Genomic DNA, 20,289 nt, shown 5'->3' with positions numbered 1-20,289 from the left:
ATTTTATTTTTAAACTTTACATAATTGTATTAGTTTTGCCAAATATCAAAATGAATCCACCACAGGTATACATGTGTTCCCCATCCCGAACCCTCAAAACACTTTGGGACTCAGTTCAGTGCTTCTCAAACTGTATTACGCACATCCAACACCGACAGATCTTGATAAAATGCAGATGCTGAGTCAGTGCGGGTGGGGTAGGGCCTGAGAGTCTGTATTTCCAACAAGCTCTCAAAAGATGCTGATGCTGCAGATCCCAGCACCAAGAAGCCAGCCTGTGATGGGTGTCTGTCTGGTTGGGAAGTGATGGGAAGGTATCCAACAGACCTCAGCATAATTCCTCACTTTGTGCTTGCAAGCTATGTGACCTTGGCCATGTCACTCTACCTCGGAGCCAGTTTCCTCAGCTATGAAAGGGTATAGACAGTAGCACACACCTTAGAGGCTGATGTTCTGATGGTAACATGCCTGGACTTAACACAGCATTGGCATGCAGAAAACACTCCAAGATAAGCCGTGGTTGCTGTGGTGTCTGAGGGAAGGAAGGGACTAGTAAGCGCTCAATAGTTGTTCCTTGTATGGTCATTATTCATTGAGAGCTGTCATGTGGCAGGACAGGCCCTGTCCCAGGCAGCACCATACCACTTCCTCCTCCCCGACGGCTCTGTGTGCGAGGTCAGGTGTCATTTGTCCTGTTCTGCAGATTAGGAAGCTGAAGTTCAGAGAGCTTGAGGAACTTGATTCAAGTCACAAAGACAGTGAAAGGCAGAGCTAAGGCTGAATCAGGTCTTCCTGCTAAGTTTCTATGCCCAGACTGAGGCATGCTTCTGCCCACACCGGCCTGCAAGCCTAGGTGGGGGGAATGGTGGTGAGCTGAAAACATGTACCTCTCGGGGGTGATACTATGCAGGACTAGGTGGTAGAGGGGGCGGACAGGCAGGGCAGACAGAGTCCTTGAGGTGGGAGTGCTGAGCTGCGGAGGGACATCAGGCCCCAGAGAAGGAGTGGGGCCAGGCTTCACAAGAATGTGGACACCCAGAAATAAGGAACTTGCTTCCCTGGTAGCTCAGATGGTAAAGAATCTGCCTGCATTACAGGAGACCCAGGTTCAATCCCTGGGTCGGGAAGATCCCCAGGAGAAGGAAATGGCAACCCACTCCAGTATTCTTGCCTGGGAAATCCCACAGACAGAGGAGCCTAAGGGCTACAGTCCGTGGGGTCACAAGGAGACACGACTGAGCAACTAACACTTCACTTCAATCAGGAATAGAGCCTCAAAGGGATGCGGGCTGTGTCCCTCATGCCCAGGACAGTGATGACCCATACCCGTGCTCCTTGAAGATGTCACAGTGACATGAATCAATTGATGGATGAATTAATATTTCAAAGGCAGCAACTGATTTGGAATTGGTAGACAGGATGTGTTAGAGTGGAGAGAGATTTTCACTTCTGGACTTTTCCCCTTTAAAAGGGGAGCAGTTCCAAATAGAAGAACAACAGGAATATTTCCCTTGGAGGGCAGCCAGCGCACACAATGCCTCCTTTTCTTCCCAGGGCAGGAGGCGTTAGAGGCCCAGGCCCTGGGCAGGCGTGTGCAGCCTGGAGCCTGCCTGACATACTTACCCACTTGTGCTCTGGAGCACAAAGCCCTCTGCCTGCCAAGCCCAACACAAATGCCTCCTTCACCGCAGCCCTCTGCTGGGTGCAGTGTCAGCAGCTGCTGCCTTTGAAAGTCCCCCTCCAGGGCTATAGTGAGGCTCTTGTGGTGGGGTGTCTCCACTACTGTGTAGAGACAGGAAGTAGTGATGCTTTCTCAACCATCCAGTCTGCTTTGCAGGCCATGAGGCATGGAGTTAAACAGCCCAGCAGTTTGAGAGAAGGAAAGGGAAGCTTCCTGTTCAAACAGCAGCCTCTATGAATGATGTTCAATTAGCCACTGATCAGAAACTATTCTTCAGGCCCAGGGATAGGTTCGGTGGATTCACAGATGAAGAAGCCAGGGAATAAAGATCCTTCAAGGAATTCATGGTTCAAAACAAGAGGTGTAGACCTAAACAAAGACACATGGTGTCACAGCAGTGGGCAAAGGCATGATGGAGGACCATGAAAGCATCACAGTGCAGTATCTCGGCTGGGTTTTGAAGGATGAATAGAAGTTCGCCAGGTAGGCTGGGAAAGCAGCCCTCTATCCCAGAAATGAAAACGGGTACACTGGGCTTGAGGAATGACCAGTGCCCCGGGCCTAACGTGCAGGTGTGAGGGGCCCAGAAGGAAGAAGGCAGGAGCTGGAGGTCAGCTCGTTTTATCCTGTTAGAGAGTTGGAAAGTTGCAAAGGTTCTTCTACAGGGAAGAAACCAGATGAAGGCTGGGTTTCAGATATAACTCCAGCTACAGTGAGGGAGGGTGTGTGTCCTCAGAGCCTGGCCCATTAGTAGACAGTAAATATTTATAGAATGATTTCAAGAGGGAAGAGAGAGGAGCAAATCCAACCAGCAGGCTGGCCAGACTTCATGCTTTCCACTAACTGCTCCTTTTATGTATGTATTCTTTTTTCTTTTAAGAGAACAGCCGCTTTTCTTCTCCTTTATTGAACCATCACAAATGTATATAATCTGAGATTGCAGGCATAATTACATAATGTCTTATACTGCTGGCAGGTTCCTGAATGTTGGCTTGTCTTCCAGAATAGTTTTGTCAACTCCTTGACAGCTGGGGTAATGTCTCTGTGCTCTCTCTGCACAGCCCACAGCATCCATCGTGTGCTGAGCACACAGTAGGCCCCCAGGAAGCAGAACCATGAAACAGATTCGTGGAGCATAAGGGTGGGACAGGCTCTTGCAATTAATGGAAGCAACTCTCTCATTTTACAGATGAGGAGCCTAAGACCTCAGAAAGGGAAACAGATAACCTCTTGGAAAATGTGTTCACATTCCTACTTCTAGGCACTGACACTTCACAGCAGGGGACTTGGTCTCAGTGAAGGTTTTCAAGTGCTAACACTAAAGGTTAAGGCACAGACTCAGAAATAAACCAGGGATGAGCCTGGATAACAGCAGGTAGAACAACAACAAGCAAACCACATAGGCACAGAAGGATGTGTTCTTCTAAGGATGAGTATATAGACAGTACATACTCAATTCTGAAAACAGCATAGCCAGTGCTGGAACTGCCAGAGGCAGGAGAGCATGAAGATCAGCAATGTGGGCTTTAGAATAAAGCAGGCTTGAGTTCGATTCCCAGCTCTGCCACTTACCAGCACGCGTTCAGCAAATTCCCTAAACTCTGCCAGTCCCTGTGTCCACAAACTGAAAATAAAAAAACAAAAACAAAAGCAAACACCCGCAACTTCCTCCTTACAGGGCTGTACAGATGAATGGGGATGAAGTATAGCAAATGCTTGGGCTTCCCAGGTGGCATGAGTGGTAAAGAACGTACCTGTCAATGCAGAAGACGCTGGTTCAATCCCTGGGTCAGGAAGACTCCCTTGAGAAGGGAATGGCTACCCCCACTCCACTATTCTTGCCTGAAGAATCCCATGGACAGAGGAGCCTGGCGGGCTACAGTCCATGGGGTTGCGAAGAGTCTACACGACTGAAGTGACTTAACCATTTGTTAATTGTCCATTTGGAGGCTGGACCATTTGTCCTCAGGAACGAATGTGTCTGCCTAGCGTGTTCACCCAAAGAGAAGGGTTTATCCTCCAAGGATGACCCAGCAGACAGTAGAAAAGGTGGGCCTGGAGCAGGGGAGAAGCTTGAAGACAAGAGTGTAGATTCTAGAGTCATCCATATTGGTATGATTGGTGTGATGGTTATAAAGGTGGTGGGAGTGAAGACCAAGAGCAAGCAGGAGAGGAATGTGGGAAAAGTTCAGTGAGGAGCAGGGGAGGAAGAAGAACAGTGTGCCTTGCATCCTAAAAACCCAAAGGTGTAAGTCTTGAGAAAACCCATGTCAGCAAAGCAGGGGGAAGATGCCCGGAGTTGACAAGTGGGTAGAAGCAGCAGGTGGGGCTACTCTTCACTACTTCAGTGGAATGCAGGAGAGACAGGGCAGTGCCCAGGAGCACCCCATTACCATCACAAAATAAGCCTTCTTGGTTTAATAGTGAATGAAGCCTCATAACTACTCTTGCCAAAACCATAGCCACGAACTACATGCGGCTACTAAGCATTTGAAATGTGGCTGGTTTGAATTAAAAACTTTCCTGTAGCTCAAACAGTAAAGAATCTGCCTGCAATGAAGGAGACCCGGGTTCAATCCCTGGGTCGGGAAGATCCTCTGGAGAAGGGAATGGCAATCCACTCCAGTATTCTTGCTTAGAAAATCCCATAGGCAGAGAAGCCTGGAGGGCTACAGTTTATGGGGTCACAAAGAGTTGGACATGACTGAGCGACTAACACTTAACACTTAGTCTGAATTAAAATGTGATGTGAGTGTAAAATACACACTTAAGATGAGAAAACAAATGTAAATATCTCATTAATTTTTTGCTATTGATTTCATATTAAAGTAAGTGAGGGTAAAATGTGCACTTACGATGAGAAAACAAATGTAAAATATCTCATTTAATTTTTGCTATTGATTACATATTAAAATAATGATATTTTGTATGTACTAGGTTAAATAAAAATATATTATTAAAATTAATGTCACCTGTTTCCTTTTTATTTTACTTAATACACTACTAGCACATTTTAAATATGACTTGCATTATATTTCTATTGGGAAGAGCTGGTCTATAAGGCTACTCTGATACTAAACACAGCTATATAAATGGAACCGGCCAGTACTCTAATAGAAGCAAATGAGGTTATCTGAAGATCTCTCTCCTCTATTCTCTGAGAGAATGGGAAACAGAACTGATTATTTTGATCTGTTGGATATGGGAATAGAGGGCCTGAGAGATGTGAGCTAAATTAGAAAAGGGATCTGCTGTGGGATGTGGAAGAGGATTTTTATGGTGCACTGCTGACTGAGGCCAAAAAAAAGGGCTAAATACCCCAAATGAGACTGCATCATGTTGGAAAAGCCCATAAATCTGCAAGTGACCACAAAGGCCAGCCTCCCTTTTGGCATCCAGGCTCTGCACCAGGCTATTCTCAACCCGCCAGCTCCCAGCCTCCACTGACCTTGGGGTGACCTCCAAACATGTCCCCTTCGTCTGCTCTCACCAGTCCCTCCCAGTACACTAAGCCCCACGACTACATGCATTCCAAAGAGTCTTCCCCACTGGCCAGAATGAGAGCCCCTCCCGCAGCCCCTGCCTTTCAGGAGCTTCCTGCCAACAATTAGACAAACAGGCAACATGATACAGCACGACTAGCGTGGACTTCGAGCCAAGAAATCCCGATTTGTCCAATTTCTGCTGTGTGAGCTTGAGTCGTATCACAGCTCCTCTGGGCCTCCGCTGCTTCATTTGTTACATTATACGGACCTAAACTTAAAACAAGCGCTCGACTATCACATCCAGGGAGATCCAGACTGCCGTGCGCTTGCTGCTACCTGGAGCTGGCCAAACACGCCGTGTCTGAGGGCACTAAGGCTGTCACAAAGTATATCAGCTCCAAGTAAATATAATATGTCTAGCCGCTGTTAACGGAGAAGGCAATGGCACCCCACTCCAGTACTCTTGCCTGGAAAATCCCATGGACGGAGGGCCTGGTGGGCTGTAGTCCATGGGGTCGCTAATAGTCGGACACAACTGAGCGACTTCACTTCACTTAAACTTGCTAGAGGGTTCATGAGATATCAGAGTAAGAAGTCTTTGTTAATGATGTGTTACACAAAGGAAAGAGAATATGGTAATCTAATGGAAGGGGAAGGAGAGAAGTGGAGGAGAGAACTGCGTAGCAGGAGGCTGTGCCATTTGCAAAGACAAGGTATGAATCCTCCTTGTACTAAGAGGGGCAGACTTTGCCCACTAGTAAGAGGACGCCCCCATGAAGGGCAGGCACAGGTCACCGCCTTCCTATCAGACATACCCTCCTACCAACATACCTGGCTTCAGGAATTTTCCTGCAGCTGAATAAATAAACATGAGTCCAGAGAAAACTTCCTAAACAAAACTGGAATGTGTCTGCTAATGAACTGTTTGAGATTTTAATGTTACCCAGCACTGAAAAGAGGATTTTAAACTCCATTGAGAAAAGCTGTAATTCACCCCAGATTCACCTTCATCTCTCCCAACTCCCCACCACTTCTCTCCCAAGGGGGTGAAGGGTGGAGAATGAGGAATCCAAGGAATGAAAGACATTTTCTCGATGGTGTAATGGGCTCTGGTGACCCGATATCCAATAAACTGTGCTGAGTACATTAGCGTTCTATTTAACCCTCATCCGATTCTTGGAAGGAAGGAATGAGTATCCCCATTTTATAGAGGAGAGTAGTGAGGTTCAGGGGAACACAGCAGGGGACTCAAAGCTAGCACTTTCTATCCAGTGGTCTCTTGCATTGCAGCCTCTCCTTACATGGGCCTGGAGGGGATGTAATGACCTATAACATGCTCAAGATAGAGGTTTAAGAGAAACACATAGCAGGACAGTATGTAAAAACCTTTTTATTAAAAATTTCTATCCAAATAGCTATGTCAGCATTTACCTAGATATATACAAGGACATGGAAAAGGCAATGGCACCCCACTCCAGTACTCTTGCCTGGAAAATCCCACGGACGGAGGAGCCTGGTAGGCTACAGTCCATGGGGTCGCTAAGAGTCAGACATGACTGAGCGACTTCACTTTCACTTTTCACTTTCATACATTGGAGAAGGAAATGGCAACCCACTCCAGTATTCTTGCCTGGAGAATCCCAGGGACAGGGGAGCCTGGTGGGCTGCCATCTATGGGGTGGCACAGAGTCAGACATGACTGAAGCGACTTAGCAGCAGCATACAAGGACATATCTATAGCTCATATATAACCACATCCAAATCTAGAACAATAGACCCCATAGACTGCAGCCCGCCAGACTTCCCTGTCCATGGAATTCTCCAGTCAAGAATACTGGAATGGATAGCCATTCCCTTCTCCAGGGGATCTTCCCAACCCAGGGATTGAACCTGGGTCTCCTGAATTCAAGACAGATTCTTTCCCATCTAAGCCACCAGGAAAGCTTGTACCTCATATATAGCCATATCCAAGTCTAGAACAATACACTCCAAATTCTCCCATATGCCATCACCACCATTTTTTGACAGTTTATGGAATGTTTTCCTTCATATAGTTTTACATTATTTTAAATGTTTACTACTAACTGGTATAATATTTTAAATAATTAATTAAAAAGTAAAGTCAGGTATGACTAAGTATAACAACAGTAACAGTAGAGTTTATTGAGCCTTTCAAATTATAAAGACCACCCACTCACATACACACACACACACACACACTCCAAAAATTATTCAAAAAATAGAAGGAATTTTTTCTTTTCCACTTTTTTTCTTTATCAATTTTAAAAACCACACAAATTTTACCTTGTCCTTCAAGAGTCTAATTTTTTTACGATTAAAAGTCAATAAAATAAGGTAGCAAATGTCTTAAAATGCAATAAATATTTGACAAGGACAGGTGTTTTGGTGTCCTTCCCCAGCAAAGACCAGAGAAGGCGATGGCACCCCACTCCAGTACTCTTGCCTGGAAAATCCCATGGACAGAGGAGCCTGGTGGGCTGCAGTCCAGGGGGTCGCTAAGAGTCGGACACGACTGAGCAACTTCACTTTCACTTTTCACTTTCATGCATTGGAGAAGGAAATGGCAACCCACTCCAGTGTTCTTGCCTGGAGAATCCCAGGGACAGGGGAGCCTGGTGGGCTGCCATCTATGGGGTGGCACAGAGTCGGACACGACTGAAGTGACTTAGCAGCCCAGCAAACACAGAATTCGCCGTGACTGAGAGGACCGGGTATAATGACTCACACCAGGGCCCCACCATCTCCATCTTTCCAGGTGTCCACTTCCACCCTTCACTTCCTAGAGTTTCCTTCTCAGGCTATCATGCATCAAGCACTGCATTTTCCCCACCTAACTGCTACTCCTCAATTAAAATTTACCCAAGGAGTAGTAAAATTCATTCCCTAATCTAATAAGGAACTACAATGGCTTAGTTTCTTTCTCTTGTAATGCATTTTACTAGGAGCTTTCTGAACATACTGTTTGAAGATTGGATTGATGGAGTTTTCAAGCTAATTGGCCAGCAGGAGATGCAACCTGTGACTGAAGGCTGTCATCCTGAATGTCCACCACTCAGCCTCCAGCCAGGTGTTGTCACGTGGGGCCAGTGTTGCCAGATCTGATTGTTTTTTCAAAAAACGTCAGGAATGTGGATTTATGTAAAATCTGATCTTTAAAAAAAAAAAGAATAATATTGTGCAGATCCAACAAAACTCATATGCAAACCAGATATCATCTATGTTCTCACCAGTTAGAGATCAAAGTGGTCTCAGCCCACTTTTCCAGCCTCACTCTCAACTGCTCTGGCCCTGAAAAGTACACCCACACCTCACCTTATGCCTGAACACCTCCATGTTTTGGCTCACCTTGTACCAACCCATTAACACGCCCTTCTCGAAGCCTTCTCTACCAGCATCCTTCCCATCCTTCGAGGATCTGCCTAGATTGTGCCAACTGTTCCCAATCTTAAATATCAATCTCAATTAATAATGCCCATCCTCCAAAATGCTACATCCTGCCATCGTATTTCCATTGACTCCAGCACTTAGTATGTTTTGCCTCTCATTGCCATTTTTCCTGCATGGCTAAATATTGCTGGTAAAAAAATAAAATAAACTGGAAGAAAGGAAGGACTTTTTTGGTGTGTGCCAGCTATGACTTTGGTATTATTCTTACTTTACAGGGGAGAGAACCAAAACTCAGTGAATCAGTGATTGTCTTGAGCTTTCTGTACATCCTCTAGCTGTGCGTCTTCTAGACTTCCTTCTGCTCCCTCCACACAAAATCTTACCCCTTCCTTCTCTATTTGGTGACTCCCACTCAGCCCTCAAGATGCTTTACCTACCAGCATCTTCCCTTCTCCACCCACCAGTCAGGAGGGGTTCCCCTCCCCCAAGTTCTATGTACCAAGAGCATCCTGTAAGAATATCCATCAGGGCACTCATCAAACTGTCTTGCCATTAGCTAACTAATTCTTTGTCTCTATTGAACTGGAAACTTCTTATCCAGCCCAGTACCTAGCCCAGGCACTTAGGGCTTCCCTGATAACTCAGTTGGTAAAGAATCCACTTGCAATGCAGAAGACCCTGGTTCAATTCCTGGGTTGGGAAGATCTGCTGGAGAAGGGATAGGCTACCCACTCCAGTATTCTTGGGCTTCCCTGGTGGCTCGACTGGTGATGAATCTGCCTGCAATGAGGGAGACCTGGGTTCGATCCCTGGGTTGGGAAGATTCCCCTGGAGAAGGGAAAGGCTATCCACTCCAGTATTCTGGCCTGGAGAATTGCATGGACTGTATAGCCCATGGGGTCGCAAAGAGTCAGACAGGACTGAGCAACTTTCACTTCACATCACTTCACCTAGCCCAGAGCAAGTGATCAGTATTTATTGGATGGCTGGAAGGAAGGGAGGAAAGGAGTGATGGAGGGAAGGAGGAAAAAGGGAAAGAGAATAAAAAGGATAGTAACAGCCCATAGACCACCAACACATGGGAGCTGTAATGGAACTTCACAACTGCAAGCCCCATTTCTGGGCTAGAATTGATGCTGGCTCTTTTGTGCTCTGCCTCGAAGTGGAAGACTCCCATTGCAGCCCCTTCTTTGCCACTCCCACAGTGGGGCAGGCAGGTGGCAAGGTGGCAGGTTGCTGCTTGGCTTCAGGGTCCCAAGAACCAGCATTCACCTCCACTTCTCAACCCTGGTCTCCAGCTCGAGGGAAAGCGATTTTGTGCATCAGCCAGGCTCTGCTTTAGAGGGATAACTCCGGTTTGATGGATTGAGAGTGGGGATAAGCCTTCCCCAGAAGCTGGCAGGAAAGCACACTGGAGAAGGCCAGGGCACGGGGAAGGGAGGACAATCCTCACTGCCCGAGGGGGAGAGAGCCATCTTTGTTCCCAGAACCCTGGAAGTGTGGCGCCCTGCTCTGGGAGTTGCTGGGAAACTCCTGTGCCCCCCACCCATTCACCCCTCCTATTCAAGGCCAGGAAGCTGGGCCAAAGCTGCTTCTGCTCCTGGATCCTCTCCCTGCCCCAGCCCGAAGAGAACTATCCTGCTCTCCAGAGACACTGCAGAGAATCTCCCCTGGCTTGATGTTCTCAGAAGCCCAACTGCCTCTCAGAGGAGCAGTTTATACCATTCAGTGAGACCAGAGGGATAAGGAAAAACTCCTGTCTCCTCACCACCACCACTCCACCAAAGTCAAGCTGGGGAGGGAGGCCAAGGATGCCGCTCCTCCTGGGAATGCATAACCTAAGAGAAATTGCCTAGAAGGCAAAGGATCCTCGATCCAGGGAGAGGAAAGGTCACAGGGTCCACCCTCTCCCAGGGCCCCTCCCACCCAGACTCCACATCCAGGCAGCTGGGGCAGAGGAAGCAGAGTGCCCCTCGTTTCCCCTTTCTCCTCCACCGCCTCCCTAGTGACCCACCCAGATGCTCCCCCAAGCCCTCAGGGGCTTTCAACCGCACCTCCAGTTTAAGTGAGAGCCTTGGGCAGGTCTGGCACCCAGAGTCAGCACTTTATCTCAGTAAATCCTCAATAAACCAATAAGGCAGGATCTTTCACCCTGTTTTAAAAGTAAGAAAATGAAGATCAAAACCATCTTATAATTAGAAAGGGGAAAAATATCTTAAAATGAAAGGAGACTACATTAAAACAAAATTCTTTAAAAACCAAACAAATAAGTGCCGAAACTTTAGCTAGAAAACCAGATAATCCTAACTGCTTAAAAAACAAAACAAAACAAAACAACCCCCTCCCCCTAATTTTATTGACTGTATTATGTGTACACGCTTTACGTGTACTATCTCATTTCATTCTTGGGGTAACCCCATAAGCAGTCTCTTATTGTCTTCATTTTACAGATGAGAAACTGGAGGCCAAGGAGAGTGTGACTTAACCGAAGCCCTGGGACATTCTGCTCCTCCAAGGGGCCACAGTAGTTGGGTAACTGGTTACCCTTCAGGGTAACATATTTGCATTTTAACAATAGCTCTATGGAGAAGACTAAGTAATTTAAAGGAATGAAATGACTCTAATGCCAGGAATTTCGGGCCTCAGCTCTGCCAGTGGGCAGAGTTCTTAGATCAAGAGCCTTTTGGCACCACAAGGCATCACCCGAAGGCGGCCACCTACAGGCCTGGCTAACACGGGGCTCCATTCAGCAGCTGGCAAAGACCAGGGCTGCTGCTGCTGCTAAGTCGCTTCAGTCTGTCCGACTCTGTGCGACCCCATAGACAGCAGCCTACCAGACTCCCCTGTCCCTGGGATTCTCCAGGCAAGAACACTGGAGTGGGTTGCCATTTCTTTCTCCAATGCATGAAAGTAAAAAGTGAAAGTGAAGTCGCTCAGTCGTGTCCGACTCTAGCAACCCCATGGACTGCAGCCCACCAGGCTCCTCCATCCATGGGATTTTCCAGTCAAAAGTACTGGAGTGGGGTGCCATTGCCTTCTCTGAGGGGGTAGAATGGGAGAGAAGATGAGGTCAGAAGGCCAGGCCTGAGGCAGGGACTCGTGTGGGGCAAGTAAGCAACTGCAGAAGCAAGTGATTCCAGGTGCTCCACAAATGTCCCCTCACCCCCAAAATATTAGCCTGCTTACCAGTGTGGAAGGGCTTCCCAGGTGGCAATAGTGGTAAAGAATCTGTCTGCCAATGCAGGAGACTTGAGATGTGGGTTCGATCCCTGGGTCGGGAAGATCCCCTGAAGAAGGGAATAGCAACCAACTCCAGTATTCTTGCCTGGAGAATCCCACGGACAGAGGAGCCTGGCAGGCTACAGTCCATAGGGTCACAAAGAGTCAGACACAACTGCAGCGACTTAGCACGCATGCCCGCACACCAGCGTGGAAGAGACACTTCCAGCATTAGTGTCAGGACCAGGCAGTGCGCTGGTGTTAAGAGGTCTGTGTTCTCATTCCAGCTCAGGTCTGCACTCCCAGACCTGCAGCCTACCCACACCAGTCCTCAGTATCCTCTCTGCAAGCAGAGGGGGGTGGTCCAGGTAACCACTGAGGTTTCCTAGAGACCAGCTCCAGGTGATGGGACCCAGAACAAGTGTTAAGGGTGGGAAATGGGATGCTGAAAAGGGGGCTGAAGGACACTGTTCACTAGCTTTCATCAAGCCTCTACTGGAAAGGACTCTGCACGAGATGCTGCACCAAGCACGGGGATGAGGAAGGGAGCGTCTACCCAAGCAATACTCAAGTGTCTCACAAGTAACACTCAAGAATTCTCCAGTAAGAGAAGCGATGCCTGCTGCCCACAGGCCAGGTTTGGGGGTTTCAAGGAAGCCCTTCTAGAACAGCCCGGGTGTGAAGAAGATGGGGACAATGTCCCGCTGTAAGCAGAGAGAGGAGGCACTTAGCCAAAAAGAAGCACCAGAGAGAAGACATGCAAATTTAGGAAGGGTGCACTATTACGCCCCATTTCACAGACAGGAAAACCAAGGGTCAGCACAGTCAGAGCCAGGTGACAGAGCCGGAGTTAGGACACAGTTCTGCCTGACCACAGCTTTCCTCTTAACGTTTATTCTGTCCTCACTCCTGGAGCATGTGTGCATGTGAGTGGATTCAGGGTGGAAAGTGGAAGCAAGGAGGTGTGAGAACAGGCAAGAGGCCAGAGGGAAGGGTGGGGAAGACAGGAATGGATAGTAAGCACTTTCTTACCAAAACAAATTGGCAGCCATAGTTTTCCCAAACAGACTCTCCTGTGGTTGCCTAGAGCCGTTTTTAAGGGCACAGGATTCTGGAATCAGGCAGATAAGTGCTAAGCTCCAGGCTCCACCAGTTAATACCCTTGTGACCTAGAGCAAGTAATCAACTTCTTGGAGCCTCACTTTACTCATCAATACAATGGGAATGACAACAATTATCCCTTACTGAGTAGTTGGTAAAGATTAAATCACTGCTCTGTTTAAAAGGCTTGGCATCGTGTCTGGCACATGGTAAGCAATCAATAAAAGATAGCAAAAAAAACAACCACTAGTCTAATATTGCTCCTGGTGACCCTCTTCCCTCCAGGCTTCCTCCTCAAAATCAACATCTGGTGAGTCCTCCCACATTCTCACGGACTCCCTCCCTCCTCCATTCAGCCTTCTTCTATTCCCGCCATTTCAGAACCCACTTCAAAGCTATCTTTCCCACTGCTTCTCTTTCTTCCTAGGATCCTAGCTTGCATTTGGTTGAGTGATGATTCATCACTTAATCTACACAAGCTCCTTAACTTCTCAAGAACATAACTGTCCATTCTGTGACTGCTTCAATGGACAGGTTTGCATGGGATTGGTGATCAAAGCTCAGGTTGGTGGGTCTGCTAATAAGAATTACTGAACTACTTGCCCATGTGTGCCTGCAATTTGTAAACTTATCTTTGGATATATATTAAAACCTTCTACCCAAACCACAAATTATGTGCTTTTGCAAATTTGCCAAACTATTAAATGAAATTTACTGCTGCTCAAGAATGTCTTGTACTAATTAGACAGAGATAGATGAGTATATGAAAGATTAAGGCAAGGGAGGGTGGGAAATTGGGAACTAAAGCTTACTGATTTTCCATGACGGGGTGGTCTTAACCCTTTTTTGTGCCACGGAATTCATTAGCATACTGAGTAAGCCTACTGGACCCTTTCTCAGAACGTTCTAAAATATATAAAATAAAATACATAGCTTGACCACAAAGAAACCAATTATAATGAAACATAACTATTAATTTTTACAAAATGAGTGTGCAATACAGTAGTATATGTTCTTTATTAATGCATTAAATAACAAGCTCTAGCGGCAGGTGTAATAACTGCTCTAATTTCAAAGCTGCGATGAGCATAAATCATAGTTCTAGATATCTGCAGCAGCTGAAATGTGATATGAAAATATCTGTGATTTCTCCTGGTGACAATGTCACAGGTACTGTAAATACTCTGCTCTGTTGCCTACATTCATCATTGAAGAAAATGCTAAATAAAGATGCTATATTTTTTCCCCATCCGAGTTCACAGACTCCTTTGAATTCCGCAGATGGGCCCCTTGAGGCTGTTAACCCCAAGTAAGAATCTCTGTTAGAGCCTTCATAACTCAATAGGTATCTGTACTAGGTATATCCCTGAGTTCCTGCTTGCTTTCATCTCCTTCTCAAGGGATCTTTACCCACACAGCCCTTCCTGCCTCAGAAGGTCAAGTTCTGCACATACGACCCTCCTCTGGCCTCCCCTCCCAGCTGATTGGCCAAAGCTGACCAGAGACTTGCCTGGAGAGAAAGCCTCAGCTTCCAGAGAATCAAGCTCAGACAATAGGATTCTCCCTGAAACTTGAACTCAGAGACAAAGGAGAGGACCCTGTGACAGTACAGAAAGGTGAGGGTGGGGGAGACGGATGCAGTGCAGGTGCTGAGTTGAGCCAATGGCACTCAGAGTGAAGACCAGTGACCAACAGCACCGGGGGAATAACCTCAAACTCAGAACCTTGCCCCCCGCCCCCCACCCCCTACCCCCACCCCCACCCCCGGCAACATCTTGAGGATGCCTGGCCTCCTTCCAGGCCTCTGCTTAGATATCATACTGCATTCATGGTTCCTCACTCTTTTCATTAGAACCAGCTTAAGGGAGTCTCTTTTCTGTATCAGAATAGCCCTGAGTCAGTATCATCAACAGCAAATACAGATGAGGAAGCTGAAGGAGTCACTTCCTTGGGCCCACAGGGCTAGTAATCCTTTTCTGAGGAAGAGAGAGGTGATGGCCTTTATTATTTATCTAGTTAAAATTTCACAAATGATAAATGAAAACAATCTCTTAAAAAAGTCAGCCATTACTGCTAAAATGTCCTTCTACTACACATCTGTACTGCCCTAAGAAGTACGGCCCTGATCGCAGTAGGCTCTACTCAGCCACCACCCAGCGTGAAGTGCCTTGTCTTTTAAACCTTTCCCCAGTTGTAGGATGGCTATATTTTCCAAGGCGGATGACAGTGGGGTGTTAAGGACCAACCAATGAACATAGCACCTGGAAACACTCAACCCTGCTGTCCGGTCCCCTGCTATGAAAATCCAAATCGATTTCACTGAGAGTCGGCATCTCTGGCTTCTGGGCAGAAACCAAGCTGTGAAGGAGAACCGGCACCAAAGGCTGCTCTTTTATCTTTGCATGGAGCAAATTCTCCCCAATGTCATAATTCTCTCCCCCTTGTCACTTGACGTCAAAGCAACAAGCTAGAAATACAAAAACATACCAAAAGAGACACCAGAGATCCTTCCACACAATGGAGGGAAAGCCACAGTCACATAAAAGAAGACAGATACATATATATACATCCATATATATATGTATATATACACATAATCCCCAGAAAGAGAATCAGGATTTGTGTCTTTTCCCACAGTGCTTGTGTCCCCAGAAAGCTAAGCGAGGGGCAAGCCCCAGGCCCCAGAGGCCCAGCAAGGTAGTGAGGCATTCCTTTTGAAAACAGATTTCTTTCCCTTGGAGAAGGAACCTTCAGCCAGCCTCTTCAGACACCACCAATCTATAACCGCGTGTATATCACATTAAGCATCTACTTGAAATCTTAGGAAACTGTGACAATCTTATTTTCATTGGGAAGGTACTTCTTTCCTTTAATTGTACTTTGAAATATTATCCATGTAGACTGGAAACTTCACAGAAAGGCTTATTATTAGTTATCTAAATCTAGTCTAAACAGTCTAAACTCTGGGTCTGGATGATTAGCATTCTGAAGCACAGAGAGGTTATCGGTCCAGTTGAAAATCACACAGCTGCTGAGCAGTAGATCGAGGCTCCAATCCTGGAGCTTCCCACATACTCTACCACAGAATAGCGCCAAGTGACCTCCGGAGACAGAGAACTCTGTCAGTCTCAATTTTATCATTTATTAGTTCCGTACACCTGGGCAAGTCATTTACCATCTCTCATTTTCATCATTTATACATCTGAGATTATGACTGCAACTGTCTCTAGGATCACTGCATGCATGAAATGTGCCATGGCTTGACACACCTGGACCCATTATTAGATTGTACTGCTCCTGTCTCACATACAGAAGTGAGTGTATCTGCCATTCGAAATGTGATAACTGTATCCACACAGCTGCCCAGAGATTAGCAAGAAAAGATTGTTATCAAACCCATCTTACAGTTAAGAAAACTTAGTATCCCCAGAGATGACCTAACTTGCGTGAGACCAGAGTTTTAAAAGTGAACACATTCTTAACTATCCTTACTGTCCTCCTTACCACATTCCCTGAGGAAGGGTTACCTCTTTCCCCTTCCCCTACAGAGCAGCACCATCTATCACTGGCTCACCCTCCACAACCATTCCTTATAAACTGCAGTCAACACAGTGTCTGGCACAACACAGAGACTCGATGCAGTTTTGAAGAATGCACGAAGTAGTGAATCATTGAAGATCCTGATCTGCAGTTAAGAAGGCATTGCATGGGCGCAGCTGCCTGAAGCACGTGTCTTGCTGCAGAAAGCAGGAGGCAGGCAGGCAGAAGGCAGGAGGCAGGCAGGCCAGAGCTCCAGTTGCAGTGAGAGAGAACCCCACTCCCTCCATGCCTTCTCCCAGCCAGCTCTACGGGGAAGAAGCCTTCGAAAAGATGGAAAGCTGGGCCCCTGATCTCAAGAGTCCTGTCCATAGTGTTTCCAAACCTGGCTTACATGGCTCAATCCAGAGCCCAGAAGACAACTGTGGTGCACACGTGACCCTCCTCCAGCTAAAATAGATGTAATAACATTGTAGGCAAAGGGCAGTAAACAGGCCGGGGAGATGGCCCATCTGTCTTCCTAATTGTCAACTCTGCCCATAACAAGATTTGTCTCCCTGTCACACCTTAGGCTGCCACTGAACTGAAGCAAAACCAAGATATCCATCTTCCAGCAGCGGCCTTCACAAGGGGCCAGGGACAAAAAGAGGCTACTTGACTACAAGAAGCAGAGACAGCTGGAAGGGGCACTGGCCTGAGAGTCAGGAGGTGGAGGGATGGGGGGATGACGGGGTGTGTGTGGAGACTGGGATGGGGGTGTGTATCCATACTTCTGACCAGCTGTAGGTACTCAGGCAGTTACTGGCCCTCATTGGACCTCCATTTCCTATAAAATCGAAGTTCAAAGTTCTAGAAAGTGGGGTCAATGAGGGGGGAGGAGGGCTGTGAATCACATGATATTGTATGCAAGGCATTTTAGGTTATATGCAAGACATTTGGAAGAGCAGATCCATAATTTGCATCAGAATCTCAAAGATATATGTAATACTCAACACCCACCTTCCATAAAAAAGTTAAGAAATACTAGGCTAGATGGTTTTCATCCAATAAGCAGTTACTTGGCACTTCTATGTGCCCTTCTCTGTGCTCAGCACTTGAAACACAAATATGACAGGAAAGCCCTGTGTTTACGAAGTTCAGAGCATTTTACTGCTCGATGTGACAGAAGCTTAAGAAACAAAGAAGAGGGAGCATTTGACTCTGATCCAGAAAAGGCCTTCAGGGTCCTGGGGGAATCCTAGGTTAAATGTTGATATTGAAAGTTGAGTGTGCGTTCACTGGGTGAATAAGTAGGAAGAGTATTTTAGCAAAAGGGCAGCAACTGTTTCAGAAACTGAAGTATAATTGTGAGTAGGACAAAGAAGATGCTCACTGAGGGAAGGGGTGGGTGGAAGGAGAGATAGAAGCCAGAAATGAGGCTGGAAAAGCAAGGAGGGTCCAGATTAGGAAATGCCATATAAACCAACCTAAAGAACTTTACATTGTAGCCAATGAGTTCATTCAAGTTTTAAAAGTCTAGGATGAACTACCATGATCAGAATGAATCTTCACGAATTTTGGCAGAAGCCTTAGTCCTTTGTGAGCACAGTGGGTAACAGGGAGCAAGTAGAGGAAAGAACTGCTGCCTCTTGGCAATCTGAGGGGGCATGGGCTGTCTGCAAAGGTGCTGGTTGTCAGTGCATGCATGACTCACCCTCCATGACCCTTCCTTATAAATGTCAATCAGCACAGTGCCTGGCACAACACAGAGACTCAATGCAGTTTTGATGAATGCATGAGTTAGTGAATCATTGAAGATCCTGATCAGATAAGAAGGCATTGCATGGGCGCAGCTGCCTGAAGCACGTGTCTTGCCGCAGAAAGCAGGAGGCAGCCAGGCCAGAGCTCCGGTGGCAGCAAGAGAGAACCCCACTCCCTCTATGCCTTTTCTGCACTGGCATGTCAGTCTCTTCTTCTCTCCCAAACTGGGTGACTCCAACTGCTGGTGATTATAGCTGAGAAAGGAAGGTAGTGACTGGCCCAGGTGATGGGGTTCAGAAGTAAAGCACATGCCCATTTGGGCCCCAGGTCATCACTTGGTAAACAGTCTTTCAACCCACCTAAAGGACTCTGCCACTTGCCTCAGGGCTCTCTCACATGCTGCTCCTTCTGCCAAGAAGACTCCTTCCATCGTCTTCAAGTAGTTACTTCTTCTTTTTCATGGGAATATAGTTGCTTTACAGTGTTATGTTACTTTCTGGACTACAACCAAGTGAATCAGCTACATGTATAACATACTTTGTATCAGCCTTCCGAGTGAGTGACTACAGTATGTATCACAGATTCTTATAGCACCTTATCCTTTCCTTTCAACCAATTCAGCAATTTGTAATCCTATATTTATTTGAGTGATTTTATTCTTGGCTGTGGACTGCAAACTCCATGAGACCAGACATTTCTGTATCTTACTCCCTTGCTGGTGCCTGGCACAGAGCAAGTATATGTTGACGAATTATAGACTGGTGTGGACCATGAGCCATTCCCCATTCTCACTGCCTTTAACATATCCCATAACTCACATTTTGGTCCAGTGAAGACGAGGTTTGGAGAGGGGCAGGAAGGTTGGACCTGAAAAGGCAATATCAGAATGAACTTTGCCTCTGTTGCAAATGTAGCTCTGTGTTCTCCTGTGTCCTGTCTTGAAAGACTCTAAAAGAACCCACATTTGGTTTACCAAGGAGGATCCCTGGGAACCCTTTTTAAGATGCTGTCTCTCCAAGCCTCAATCGGTCACTGGCTGCATCCGATCCTCTCCGAACCTACTTGGTCAACAGGACCTTGTCCTGCTTCAACCGGTCATCCTCCAAAAGGAGAACGGGTCTCCTCCTCCCTCTGCCTCTCCTCCTCCTGACCCTCCAAGCCTAGGGCGTCTGACAACCAAAATCTCTGGTTCCCTGGATCTGCAGCCCTGGTAGATGCTCAGGGCAAATGCAAATTCAGACCTGGTGTAGGGGCTATGGGGATTGACTTTCCAAGTCCCAAGCTAAGCAACTGGCCACTCGGCAGGTTCAAAGTACTTGGGGTCAAAAGTTTGACCTTAAGGGAGAGGTGAGAGGGAAGGAATCTCACCAAGCCGCGTGCAGGCTCGGTTAAAGCGACCTCAGCGGGGCGGCGGCCAGCACATCCGGCCCCCCAAGAGGCCCCTTTGCCTCCACCCAAGGTCGTGGTCCTACAGGAGCGCTGGAAAGTTCAGCCAGGGGCCGAGGGGTACCAGGGCAGGAGCCAGCCGGGGGCCAGCTTTTGCGGAAGAAGGGAGGCTAAGAGCTCGATTCCAGGTACAAGAAGGAGCCGGCGGCAGGGCGCCCCAGTCCGGCACGCTGCATCCCGGACCGCAGGGCCAGGCTCGAAGGCGCTGGGCGGGGGCTGCACCATCCGAGCCGCAAGGGCAACGCGGCCTCCCCCATCCCCATCGATCTCCCCGGTCCCCGACACAGGGGCGCAAGCAGAGGGTGGGGCGGAAGGCGAGTGGCGCCTGCCCTTGGACAGCCCCTTCCCAGTGCGGTCTCAGACCTCGGGCGGGGGCGCCTGCTTGGCCCAGGCTGCCGCAGCCTCTGCTTTAGGGGAGCGGGGGCTGCGGCGCGTAGAGGGGACGAGGCGGGTGACAGAGACAGAGAGGGGCGGCCGAGCTCCAGGGCCAACACCCGGGTCGCGCCGGGCCAGTACCGGCAGGGCCAGGGTGGCCGAGCGCCTTACCTTGAGCCGCGGGGAGTCCCGCGGGGGGCGCCGACTGTGCCTGGGGCTTCGGGGCGCACGCAGCCTCCGGGTGCACAGTCCCCGTCCCGGGCGCGCTCCCCTAGGCTGGCGCACCCTCGTCGTCCG

At 47.8% G+C, this 20,289-nt stretch overlaps 1 protein-coding gene across 1 annotated transcript in view; it reads right to left on the bottom strand.

The window, feature by feature from the left end:
- Nucleotides 1–10,661, bottom strand: part of KANK4 (KN motif and ankyrin repeat domains 4) — a 66,186-nt gene extending 55,525 nt beyond the window's left edge. The window contains exon 1 of the mRNA XM_010833908.1: nt 10,629–10,661. The gene's annotated coding sequence lies outside the window, so the exon portion shown is untranslated. The remainder of the gene's footprint in view (nt 1–10,628) is intronic.
- Nucleotides 10,662–20,289: the final 9,628 nt, after the last annotated feature.

The sequence above is a fragment of the Bison bison genome, unplaced genomic scaffold (assembly GCF_000754665.1).
Source record: "Bison bison bison isolate TAMUID 2011002044 unplaced genomic scaffold, Bison_UMD1.0 scf7180017863957, whole genome shotgun sequence".
Classification (NCBI taxonomy): Eukaryota; Metazoa; Chordata; class Mammalia; order Artiodactyla; family Bovidae; genus Bison; species Bison bison.
This window is presented reverse-complemented; position numbering and strand designations above follow the sequence as displayed.